Source organism: Lithobates pipiens, unplaced genomic scaffold (assembly GCF_037356315.1).
Source record: "Lithobates pipiens isolate NorthernLeopardFrog02 unplaced genomic scaffold, aLitPip1_a1.2 Scaffold_23, whole genome shotgun sequence".
In the NCBI taxonomy this organism is placed as follows: domain Eukaryota; kingdom Metazoa; phylum Chordata; class Amphibia; order Anura; family Ranidae; genus Lithobates; species Lithobates pipiens.
This window is the reverse complement of record NW_027507785.1, coordinates 84,535,723-84,548,714: the sequence shown is the minus strand read 5'-3', so window position 1 is coordinate 84,548,714 and position 12,992 is coordinate 84,535,723. Positions and strand designations below refer to the sequence as shown.

Genomic DNA, 12,992 nt, shown 5'->3' with positions numbered 1-12,992 from the left:
CATTGATCTTTTTAGCTATCTGTAAGGGGGCAATTCCTCCCAATAACCACAAGTGTAAGGAGCATTCTTCCCACTGACCATCACACTAATGAAGTGGTCTCCAAACTGTGGCTTTTTGCTTGCTTTTATCTGGCCCTTGGGGCAATATTTCATCCTCTGGCACCAAACAATGGGGCATAATTCCCACTGACACCAACAAAGAGGCAAAATTCTTCCCAATTACACCAAGGATGGGGCACAGTTCCTCCCAATAATACCAATGATTGTGCACAATTCTTCCCAATGACACCATGATGAGGCCACGATTCTTCCCACCTAATGACACCAATGATGGGGCACAATTCCTCTCACTGACACCAAAGATGGGGCATTTTCTACCTCCATTGGCTACAGTCCAACCCCCTTAAAGTCTTAAGGACCATAAACTGGATGTTTGTTTAGATAGTTTGGAGACCCCTGCACTAATGTATCATGAGTTGTGGCTCGTGTACATACTAAATTGCAACAATCTTTTGGCCTTGTACTTAGATTAATTATAAATATCACTATACACTTTTTATATATGGATTAAAAGAAATTGGCAGCCATATTCTTCTGATTTGCTGCACTATTTTTTCAGAAGTGGTATGCTTATTAGTCGCCTTATGCCAGTATATGTAGCATAACAGGCCATACCACATCCTAGTAGTCGACAACAATATTCCTTCTTATATACATAGTTTATATATAATAATATCAGGAGATCAAAGAGGCAGCATTACCATGTGCAAGTGCATGTCCTCATCTGTTTTTTTTTTTTCTCCTCTGGTCATTCAAATCCCTGGATTTCCTGCCAGTGTTTGTTTAGCTACAGCTTTCCTTCCATACACATTCCAACCATATTGTAGATTTAGTAAGGTTAATTTGTTTTTCTCTGTATTGATTTTTTTTTTCTAGGATTTTTGGTTTTTAGGTATATTTTAGAGTTCATTAAAAGTGTTCTAGTTTTTTGTGATTAAAGTGTCTTTTTACGATTTTCATTATGGTAGTATAACGTTTCAGTATTAGTATGGATTTTGCATAGCGCTATTTAAAGAGGAAGTAAAGCCTCTGAAAAAAAAAAAAATACACCCTGCAAGACAAAGGCATAATGAGCGAGTATGCATAGCATACTAGCTCCTTATGAATTACTTACCTGAGATCAAAGCCCCCGCATCGGCCCTTGTTCGCCTCCTCCGATGCCGCCATCTATCCAGGAGGGACTTCTGAGTATCGTGGCTCTGGTGCTGTGACTGGCCGGAGCTGCGATGGCGTCACTAACGGCATGATCGCCGCTAGAAACGGCATGCTTAGTGCGCCTGCGCCGTAGACATCAGTGCCGATATTTCTACAAATATCTCCTAAACCTTTTAGGTTTGGGAGATATTTCTTGTGCCTACAGTTAAGCCTTAATCTAGGCTTACCTGTAGGTTAAAGTGGTAGTAATGGGTTTACAACCACTTTAAGAGGAGTTATTCTTATTATATATTTTTTTTGCTGTTTACCTGCTGGGGAAATTTCAGCTCACTTCCTTTCCTGCTGACCGATATCATTGGTGGTGGAAAGTGATGGGAAATCTAACCAACATGAACACAGACAATAAACACCAGAGGTTCTACAGCAGGGGTCTCATACTTGCGGCCCTCCAGCTGTTGCAAAACGACAAGTCCCATCATGCTTTTGCCTGTGGGAGTCATGCTTGTAACTGTCAGCCTTGCAATGCCTCATGGGACTTGTAGTTTTGCAACAGCTGGAGGGCCGCCAGTTTGAGATCCCTGTTCTACAGACTATTCAAAACTTAAAATAAAAATTTACCACACTTGGGTTTTTTATTACATTGCACAGAGCTCACAGTTACCCCGGGACAATGTTTTCAGAAGCTTTTCTTTTCATATAAAGATGGCAGGATTTTTATGGACTGAGATCCTGGCTTAAAGATGAAGCAACCATGTAAAATGTGGTGCTTGTACAGATATTGCCAATGTTAAGAAAGTTCTGACACCGATCAGCCCCTGCTAACGCTTCCCACCTTATGGCTCCATTGAGTAGTGGAGACTTACTCGCAATAGAATGATGGCATCATCTCCGCCTAGGCAAAATTACGTGACTGGAGTTTAAAGTCTAATACACATGGGCCGAATGTCGGGCAGCATTGGCTGGTTCAATAGAAACAGGCCGACATTTAGCCCATGTGTACAGAAGGCGGTTGGACAGAAACCGGCCACTTGGCCAGTTTCGGGCCGCATCGGCTGGTTCAATAGAAACAGGCCGACATTTGGCCTGTGTGCACAGCAGCCGCTCGTAGAGAAACCGGGCACTCAACTGGCTACTGTCGTTGGGACGCGACCAAAAAAGGTCTGCCGACCACTTCCTCGTCGGAGCGCTATAGCAATGGCTGAGAGTGCTGACCGGAGTGTTCTGATGGGGGGGGGGGGGGGGTTGGGGCCCATCACCCTTTCAGAACACAATAGCACAGCAGGGGAGATCGCTGTACTAACATCACATGGTTAGTACAGTGGCTCCTCCCAGAGCTGTCTTCTTTTTTTTTTCAGCCCCGTTGGGTTGAATGAAAAAAAAAAATACTATTTTGTGTGCTAGTCTTTAGGACTGTTTTTTCTTTTAATGATCAAAGGAGGGCTTTTTTGAAACATGATACTATAGTGTATGTGTCCAGAATGTATTCATGTATGACTTGTAACATAGTTGAAAGGTCCACTTTAAGAGGAATAAAAAGGCTACAGAGAAAGTAAAAACCTGGGGAAAAGGGCAGCAAACGAATCATATCAGTAGACGGTCCTCATGGGCCGAATTTAGATTATAGAGGAAAAACTTCAAGCAGATTTAAAAAAAAAAAAAAAAAAAAACGCATCTGTCACTGTAATGTATGGTTACTTCTTACAAATGCAAATCTGGTCTTCAGTAGAACTTTTATTCATTGTGTGCCTTTCTAACTGAAAGCTTCTCACTATCCGCACCCAGGATCTAGTGAAAAAGGTTTTGTAAAGATCTACATGCTTCATTAAACCTTTGGAGCTTTGCTTTATCTGTGCCAGGAAGTGCCTTTGCTTTAAGACTTGGTTGTTTACTTTCAGTTAGTTACAGAGGTTATTCTTGATTATGCTAGCATTTAATCCAGCGGCATCACCGTTCGGCACTTTCTTGGAGGCCGATACATTCACCTTTCATTTTTTTTTTTTTTTTTTTTTTTAGTTTGAATTTGCTCACCTGTGTTTACTTTCAAGTGGAAAAAAAAAAGACTTGACAAATACAGTTGAGGTGACTTGGCACAGCGTTACATCAATAAAATTGTTGATATAGCTTGTAGATCTGAGATTGATGCTGGCAAATCGCCACGTTCTGAAGAACTGAAAGTCTCACTAGATTTTCGTCTTCTCTTGTTTAAACCAAATGATTCTCACTTTTTTGCATGTGATTTATGGCACCCTGAACTGACATGTAAACCTTTTAATTGCATCCAACGCCAAAACTTTTTTTTTTTCTTCTGGATAACTGTTAGTCACTGTTTTTAATGCCTGTAGTCACTAAGACAAAGATGGTAAGAACGCAGCAATAAAACAGGATTCTAATTCCACCCAGCTCTATCCAAAACTTCAAAACTGTGGGTTTAGTTATACTTTTGAAGTACCTTCAATTGTATAGATTTCACCCAACTAAACCTTATTGACCCTCAACCCCTTCGGGTAATCCCCAATTAATAAAATTTTGAAAAAAAAAAATTAAAGATTTCTTTTCAAGGTGTGATTGCATGTGTTCAGACTAATGTATGTGATCTTATCAATTTTTCGTTTTTGAAGACATTTTCCTCTAGTTACAGGTAGAACTTGCTGACTAGAAGGCCAGTCAGAGCATGCTATCTTTCGGGAATGGTGGGTATAGGCCTTGTAAAGCCCTGTTCAGGTTTCAGAAAATTTAATCTTGCATAGGAATTTTAAGGTCAAGATTAGGGATTGCTTAAAGGGTAGAAATAGGCAGCTTAACCATGGCAACCATATAGACCCCCACCACTACCAAAATACCAGACTGCATTAGCCCTTGTACACATGGTCGGACATTCCGACAACCAAAGATTTTGTCCGAAACTGTTGCATACACACGGTCGGACAAAGTTGTCGGAAAATCCGATCGTTCAGAACGTGATGACGTTATTTCATTACGACGGGACTACATTCACGCTAGTAGCCAATAGCTTTGGTGTAGGAATTTGATCTGATCATGCGTGGCACTTTGTCCAATCGGAATTCTCTACACATGATCGGAGTATGTCCGATTGTAGCATTTTGTCTGAAAATTTTACCAACAAGTTGGAAAACTTGGTCCGTCGGATACTCCGACAGAAACAGTCCGATGGAGACCACACACAGTTGGAATATCCGACAAAACGTTCCGATCAGACACATTCCGTCGGAATCTCCGACCGTGTGTACAAGGGCTTAGGCATCCTTGGTGGTATAGAGTTTAAATAACAGTGGCCAGGTATAGCGATTTCCTTTAGTACCAAAGCTCTCCTGATAAGACCTACTTAATAAATTGATGACTAGTGCGCACTGCTGGGAGAGGAGGACCTGGCTGCCCTTCATTGTATGACAGAAAGTTGACCATCTTGTAGAGTGCCCAGTAAGCTGGGTTCTGATTCTTGACATTGCGTAGGTCTGTGTCGGAGAGCCTATCCACTGGGCATTCCAGTCCCCTGAGGATGTTTTCCCATCTCAATGGAAGCCTGGAGTTGGCCAGCGATGGTCTGCAGTTTCATAAATATAATATTTTGTATGTCTACAGTTCCACCATGACTACCAGAAGAATTTCATTCTTTACAGTTACAACAGCCAGCAGAGTGTGACCACTTCTAAAATAAGGCTTAAGAAGCCCGGATGGAAAGCAAGTGCTTTTGAAAAAAGTTGATTGGTTTTGTGCTCTTTTTTTGATTTTCCAATTCCACAGAAGGGTAGGGTCGGCTTTTCAAAGCAGGCTTGGTAAACTTTAATCAGGGGGCATTTATCATATTGCACTGTTGAAAATGTTCATAAATCTTTGTTGCCTACAAAGTGTAAAAAAAAAAAAATCTGTATTGTGAGGCTTTCATTACTGTGAAGTCCAGCCTTGAGCATTCAGAGCTTTCAATAGGACCTTCTCTTAATCTCCAGATGTTCTTCTATTATGTTTTGTGTTAAATAGAAAATGGTCAATTAGCTGTCCCCTGCTATTCCAGGGATTCAGCGGTGAAGAATTAACTGCTGACTACTGGGATTTGGAGAAAATGCGTTAAAAAGCTTTGCAATCTTTTTTTTTCTTCTTCTTCTTCTTTTCCTCAAGTGGATTGAAAGAAGCTCATTTCAATGTAGTAAGACATCAATGAGGTTTTTGAAAAGTCCCCAAGTGTTCCACTAACACTTGTAAGAAGGAATCCTTTCTCTGTAGTAAAGCGTATCTTCCACTGGTGGTCTTTGTATTCACTCTCTTCTGAAAAATTCCACAATTAAGCATACAGGGTTGTTAGGCCAAGTCGTCATTCTTTTTTTCTTTTTTTTTTTGTATTAAAAAAAAAAGAATATTTTTAAAAGGATTATTGGATATTTGAAGAAGTGGGTAAAAAATAATTACAAGTGGTTTCACAAAAAAAAAAAAAAGAACTATAGCGATATTAAAGGGAAAATCTGTACTACATGAATGTGAAGACATTCAAAATAAGGATGGTACAGTATTTGAAATTTAGAAACATAAGATAATTTCCTGCATGGTGTTCCCCAAAATTTCCTTCCCAGTTCCCCAAAATTTCCTTCCCAGTTCCCCAAAATTTCCTTCCCAGTTCCCCAAAATTTCCTTCCCAGTTCCCCAAAATTTCCTTCCCGCCAACAGTCTGTGTTTTGTAGAACTTCCTGCTCTCTCCAAAACTGACTGTGGTTCCACTTCGTAGAAGTGTCTATTAGGGCTGAAACAACGAATCGATTAATCGACAACTAATCGATTATGGAATTAATCGATTAATCGGCCTGTAACATAATGGGGTTAAAAAAAAAACGAAAATGAGCCCTTTATAGTACAAAAATATAATCACTACTGTAAATATTACTTTCACTGTTCTACAGTAAAAAAATGAACCCCTTCCAGTAGTGAGTATTTGCTTTTTTGTACTATAAATGGCTAATTTTAGTCTTTTTAACCCCATTATGTTACTAAACGTCTTAGGCCTGGTTCACATCTATATGTTTATTGGTGCTTTTTCGTACTACAGTTCATTTACATGGTTTCCTATGGGACACCTTCGTATCTGTGCTTTTTTCAGCCGCTGCATCTTTGGAAAGGGTCAGAAAAGAATGTAATGCGTTTTTGCAGCAATTTGTGTTTTTTAATCTGCCCAAAAAAATGCAAAAAAAATGCAAATTGCAGTAAAATCACATGTGCAAAAATCAAAGCGCACTGCAGAAACAGATCAAAAGCAAAAACTGCATAGGTGTGTACCGAGCCTTATGCCGGCCTCACGGATACATTTTCAGGTGAGAATATTCAGATGAAAAATCTTTGTACGTTCGCTGAATGAAAGAATTTTGTTTGAAATTTTCACTTAATTTCTAAAACAAAAACCACATACGCTGTCTGAAAATTCCTTTGACCGAGAAGTTTTCTATTATTTCCAATTTTTCCCACCACTGTGGTTGAAAATGAACGTCAATCTGACCCACTTTTTTTTTTTTAAAGGTTATTAACCGATTAATCGATTAATCGAAACAATAATCGGCCAACTAATCGATTATGAAAATAATCGTTAGTTGCAGCCCTGGTGTCTATGTATGCTCCAGCTGAGCAATGATTGGATTTTCTACTACACACACTTGTGGAAGAACTCAAAAAGTTAGGGGACCTCTCCTCAGCGTATCATGGGTGTCAGTTGTTGGGGAGCGTGTACAGACAGAATGTTACCCACAGACATTTAGTGATTTTATTTTCTAAGTAGACCTCTGTGCAGACTATATACAGGCAAATATTTTTATATTCTTAACAAACAGTAAAGAAAACATTTTCTCACTGACCTCTGGAGCTACAAGCTCTTTGACGCAATCGATCCTCAAATGAGAAGCAGTAAAGTCACCCAACCTGTGCACATTAGAGCAGGGCTTAACAAACCCTAGGCACCAGAAGTTTGGACCTTGTGCCTGGGCTGCCACCCAAATGCTGCACCAGACCTCCTTCGTAGCACTAAACTGATGACCTATAGGGGGCTTTTAAAGCATCAGCTATGGAAAATATAGGGTAGTGACTTATTTCAAGTAGAAGTCCACCCCAATGCTAAAATCCCTGCATCTATAGCCATCAATGATCTAACACTAACCTATCTAGCCTTGTAAAGAAGAAATCGGTATACGTACCTTTTTTAAGCCGATCCAACCCCATCGAATGCTGAGCTTTCAGCTGTGGCTTGGCTGTGGAGGTAGGTGTAGAGGACAGATCTGATAACGGAAGCCCCATAGTAAGTCTATGGGTGACGTCACTCCCCATTGATTTCACAGCCGCTGTCGTCTGTGTCCTCTGCAGAGTTTCCACCGCTGGAGAGTAGATGGGCTTCAAAAAAGTTATGTATATTGGTTTCTTCTTTACAGGGTTAGATAGGTAAGTTTTGGATCATGGATGTCTGTAGATGCAGGGATTTTAGTGTTAGGCTGGACTTCTACTTTAAGGTTTAACACGTTGGGTATAGCTTTGCAGTATTATGTGACATAAAAAATTGGAACTACCGTTATTTTATTCTCTAGGGCAGTGATGGCGGACCTTGGCACCCCAGATGTTTTGGAACTACATTTCCCATGATGCTCCACTACACTGCAGAGTGCATTAGCATCATGGGAAATATAGTTCCAAAACATCTGGGGTGCCAAGGTTCGCCTTCGCTGTTCTAGGGGGTCTGCTTTCAGAAAATATATCTTGTTTGGGGTTTTATGTAATCTTCAGGCCTAAAATTATTTTTTAAACGTGTGCAAAAATGGTTCTGGCTGGGTGAGGGTTAAAGGATAAGTTCACCTTCGGAGACATGTTAAATCCATAAGATTTGTTAGTTAAAGAAAAACTGTCTCCTAACTTTTTTAGATTCAAAGCAAATTTGTCAAGCCCTGCATTAGAGATTAGGTTGACAGGCTGCTAAGTCACTGCTGGGAGGGGGAAGCAGAATGTAGAGTCCCTGAAATGAGTGATAGTGCTTCTTCTGTAATCTTTGAAGGTGAATTGCTCCACACTGCCAGCAGCTACAAAGGTCCACACTGCAGAGGGTTTGTTTACAGCTACAGAGGGTTTGTTTAAAGCTTATTTACTGATGTTTAAGAATTTGTAAATACTTGAATGTCTAAAGTATTTCCATAGTTCTACTTTAAAGAGGAAGTAAACCCTGATGAGTTTACTTCCTCTTTCATTCCCTGCAAAGGTAAAGCATAATGGACTACTATGCATCGCATAGTAGTCCATTATGTGTCACTTACCTGACACAGGAGCCAGCGAAGTCACCGCTGTCCCCTGTAGTCCGGCGCGTCCATCTTCTCGGTGGGTCTCGCTGCTCCGCCGCTGTCATTCGGTGAAGCCACGATGACGTCACTCCCGCACATGCGCACGGGAGCCGCCACTTGCGGCATATCGCCGTATTGCCTGCGCGCCGCTGTCTATGGCGCATGCGCCGTAGACAGCGGTGCCTGTCTTTCGGCAAATATCTCCTAAACCGTGTAGGTTTATGAGATATTTCTTGGACCTACAGGTAAGCCTTAATCTAGGCTTACCTGTAGGCCAAATTTGGTTGTAAGGGTTTACAACCACTTTATAGAATTGATGTTCCCGCTCCCAGACCTAAGAAAACAGCATAGGTTGTATTTAAAGGCCTAAACGTCTGCACAATTAGAAACTATAGAAGCATTTTTGTTTGGATTGGGGCTCTTCTTTAAATGACTTTGGTAATTAATAATCAGTTTGAACTTGCTGCCCAGCGCTATAAAAGGTGACTAATTACATAACAAAGCAAATCCAAATGTAACCCTCCTTAGGGGGTTAAGGCAGTGGAAAAACGGATTAGGTGGTTCACAAAGGGCTAAGCCGCTTTCTGCAGTGTATTTACTGTTAAAACGAAATCAATAGGTCTACACTGTCACTGCAAAGAGTATAAAACTCGATTAAAAAATCAATCTGTTTTACAGGCTAATTAATGTCCAGATCAATCCGCATTAAACTGTAATTAAATGAACTAACTAGACAAAACTGATGGATTTTCTGCTGATAGAGCTGTTGAGAGATCAGCAACTGAGCTTTTCGATCAGATTACATTTTGGAAATATAAGTTTTTTTTTTTTTTTGTTTTTTTTTTAAGGAAGATTATTACACCGTCCTTGGTTACTATTGGCAACCTTGAGTATACTAAGGGCTTGTGTAGATGAACTTTGTTTCTGTGAGTTTACTGTGCATTTGATCTTCTTTGCATTGGTTCCTTTGGATGTGGCAGATTCTGTAGGGGTGCAATTAATTATACTGCAGGAAAATCGGGTCAGATGCAGATTCCTGAAATGCATGCGTTTATGCACTTTGAATGCAAAAGACAGCGCAGGGCATTGCTCATCTACAAATATTACGAAGCTGGACCCGTGCATGACGATCTATTTAATACCCTTTTCGCTTGTCACAACCATTTGTTTTCTTTTTTGTTTTTTATGTAATTTTTTAAAAAAAAATTTTGGGATTGTTCTCTTTTGAAGGGCTACACACGTGTTTGTGGCAGTGCTTGAGTCTAACTGCTATGGATGACCCTGATTGTGTCTGAATTCACTAATTGTTGATGGTTGCTATGAATGACTCTGAGTGTATAAACCATTGATAGTTGCTGTTGGTGACTCTGAATAACACTATTCATTGATGGTTGCTTTGGGTGACTCTGAATATACTAATTAGTGATGGTTGCTATGGGTGACTCTGAATATACTAATTCCTGATTGTTGCTATGGGTGATTCTGAATATACTAATTAGTGATGGTTGCAATGGGTGACTCTAAATATACTAATTAGTGATGTTTGCAATGGGTGACTCTAAATATATACTAATTAGTGATGGTTGCTATAGGTGACTCTGACTATACTAATTAGTAAGGGTTGCTATAGGTGACTCTGAATATACTAATTAGTGAGGGTTGCTATAGGTGACTCTCAATATACTAATTAGTGAGGGTTGCTATAGGTGACTCTCAATATACTAATTAGTGAGGGTTGCTATAGGTGACTCTCAATATACTAATTAGTGATGGTTGCTATAGATGACTCTCAATATACTAATTAGTGAGGGGTGCTATGAGTGACTCTCAATATACTAATTCCTGATGATTGCAGTGGGTAAGTCTAAATATACTAATTAACAATGGTTGCTGTGGGTGACTCTGAATATACGAATTCCTGATGGTTGCAGTGGGTGATTCTGAATATACTAACTAGTGATGGTTGCAGTGGGTGACTCTAAATACACTACTCATTAATGGCTGATTGCTATAGAGGACTCTGAAAATGGCAACTATTGATGGTTGCTATGGGTGACTTTTGAGACACTGGTTGTTGTTGGTTGCTATAGATAAATTAACTAATCATTGGCGGGTGCTATGTGTGGGTTTGGATACACTAAGCATTGATGGTTGCTATTGGCAACTGAATATGTTAACTGCTGATGGTTGCCATGGACAACGCTGAATACACTAGGGGGAGAATTACTGAAACGGGTGCACACAGGATCTGGTGCAGCTGTTAGTAACCAATCATCTTCTAACTTCAGCTTGTTAAATTAAGCTTTGACAACAAGCCCCCGTTCACATTGGCGCAATCTGACTCGCAAGTTTACAGGTCAAATTGCATGTCAAATCGAAGCCTATTGCCAGCAATTGGAGCGTCCCAATCGGTCTGACTTTGCCGCACCGATTTCCTGCACTACTTTTGGCGACTTTGGAGTGATTTCAATAGACAGCTGTGCATAAACCCACGCAGATGTCTTTTAAGTCACCTCCAAACTTGCACTGAAATGTGGGTTTGAAATCATCCAAGTTCAGTTAATGCACACGATTTCAACCCCACGTTATGTTTGAACGAGGGCTAAAACCTAGAAACTGATTGGTTACACAGCTGCACCAGATTCTGTGCTTTAGAAAATCTCCTCTGAACCATTGATGGTTGCTGTGGATAGCTTTAAATACACTAACCATTGATGGTTGCTATGGACAGCTCTAAATACACTATCCCTTTTATGGTTGCTATGAACAATAGTTCATACTGTTATCTCTATCCTTTTTTTTTTTTTTAACCCCCAATGCAAAGTGTATTTTTTTTCATGCATAGTGTTTAAACTGTTAACAACCAATCATAAATTACTGTGATTCCAGTAAACCTATATCTCATTGGTTGTTATATGTTATGAGACATTCAAGTTTATCTATAGGCAAAATGGATAAAATAAAGCATTGGTAAAATCCAATTTCAATTTTAAAGTGTTTGTTACCCCAACACTTCATATTCCTGATATGTGCCTGCTGTACCATGTACTTTTTATGAGAAGGTATCCTGTTCTCTTTGTATTGCTTTCTTTGTGTGAATTCCCTGGTGTTCTTACCAGTCCCTCCGCTTTCCTATTTTTACAAAACTGACCACACTAAGCATGAGAGCGCAACGTGGTCAGTTCTCTACCTATGCTGGGAACTCGGCGTGCTCTCCTCCAATGATCAGACTTGTCCTGACATGCCCTCGCTGCACAGCCATTCACTGGTAAGCTCAGTGTACTGCTGTTTCTCCTCCTGCCAGTTCTTATGCAGCTGAGAACAGAGGGAATGTGATCAGTGGGGGAAAAGGGTATTTCTAATGTTTTTTTTTAATATCTATACACACATTTTTTGCCTTTCATTTCTATTTTAAACTGAATGGGTTGTTTTAAAAACAGAGTTTACAATCACTTTAATAATTTTTGCAGTTTGGATCCATTAGGGAGATTTCCTTCTACTTCCTGTTCTAGAGACACAACAGGAAGTAAGAGGACTTTTTTTTTTTTTTTTCAAAGTTTGGGGAGCTCTCCTCTTGGACAGTGGTCATCAAGATTTCTTCTTTAGGTGCCTTTCACACCCGTACGACCTAAAAGTTGCAAGACTTTGACATAACTTGAAACAATACCTGTGTAATCTTGAGGTCTATGGACCTCAAGTCGCATCAAAGTCGGACCAAAGTCGGTGTAGGGACTACTTTAAAGTCGGTGTAGGGACTACTTTAAAGTCGGTGCGACTTGAAGTCGCACAGATATGAACGGTACTCATTGGAAATCATGGGGTACGACTTGTGATGCGACTTTGCAGTCCCAAGTTGCACAAGTGTAAAAGGGGCCTTAGTCCTGTTTGGTTATAGTGGTCACCAGAAAAAACGGGGGGGGGGGGGGGGGATCTCACTGACAGCTATAAAAACCTGACAGGATCTGATTTGTTCCTTGTGTTATCAAAGGAAAAAAAAAAAACGCTGTCTATAAATAAAATTTAAATATTCTTATACATTACATTGGCCTATCGAATAAGCCCATAAACTGCATAAGATTCCAGACGTGTCTATGATTCTGATTTATTAATTGTATATATTGTTTAGCCCTGTCTGTCTATGTGTGACCAGCTGTCTCTAGTTCAAGGTTTAAAACAACAGAACAACTTCATTTTTCCTCTGTCTATCCCGTAAACTCTGACCTAAGCACACTAATCCAGACACGGCTTCGGCCTAATCCCTTCCTAATGCCCAATATATGTAATGTTTAGTAGGAATAAAAGGCCGGCGAATCTCATTATTGGTAACAAAGGCCGTTACCTCATGTTATACATTATAGACAAACTAGTTTAATCAAGGTTCAGTACTTGGGCTGAACTGCTTACATGCGGAACATTTGGTTGCAATTATGACTCTGGCACCTAATCACAGCAATAATGGTGGTATTT

At 40.0% G+C, this 12,992-nt stretch overlaps 1 protein-coding gene across 2 annotated transcripts in view; it reads left to right on the top strand.

Moving 5' to 3' along the window:
• The window catches only part of LRIG1 (leucine rich repeats and immunoglobulin like domains 1), a 133,472-nt gene that overhangs the window by 70,980 nt on the left and 49,500 nt on the right, over positions 1-12,992 (top strand). The gene's annotated exons all lie outside the window — the stretch shown is intronic.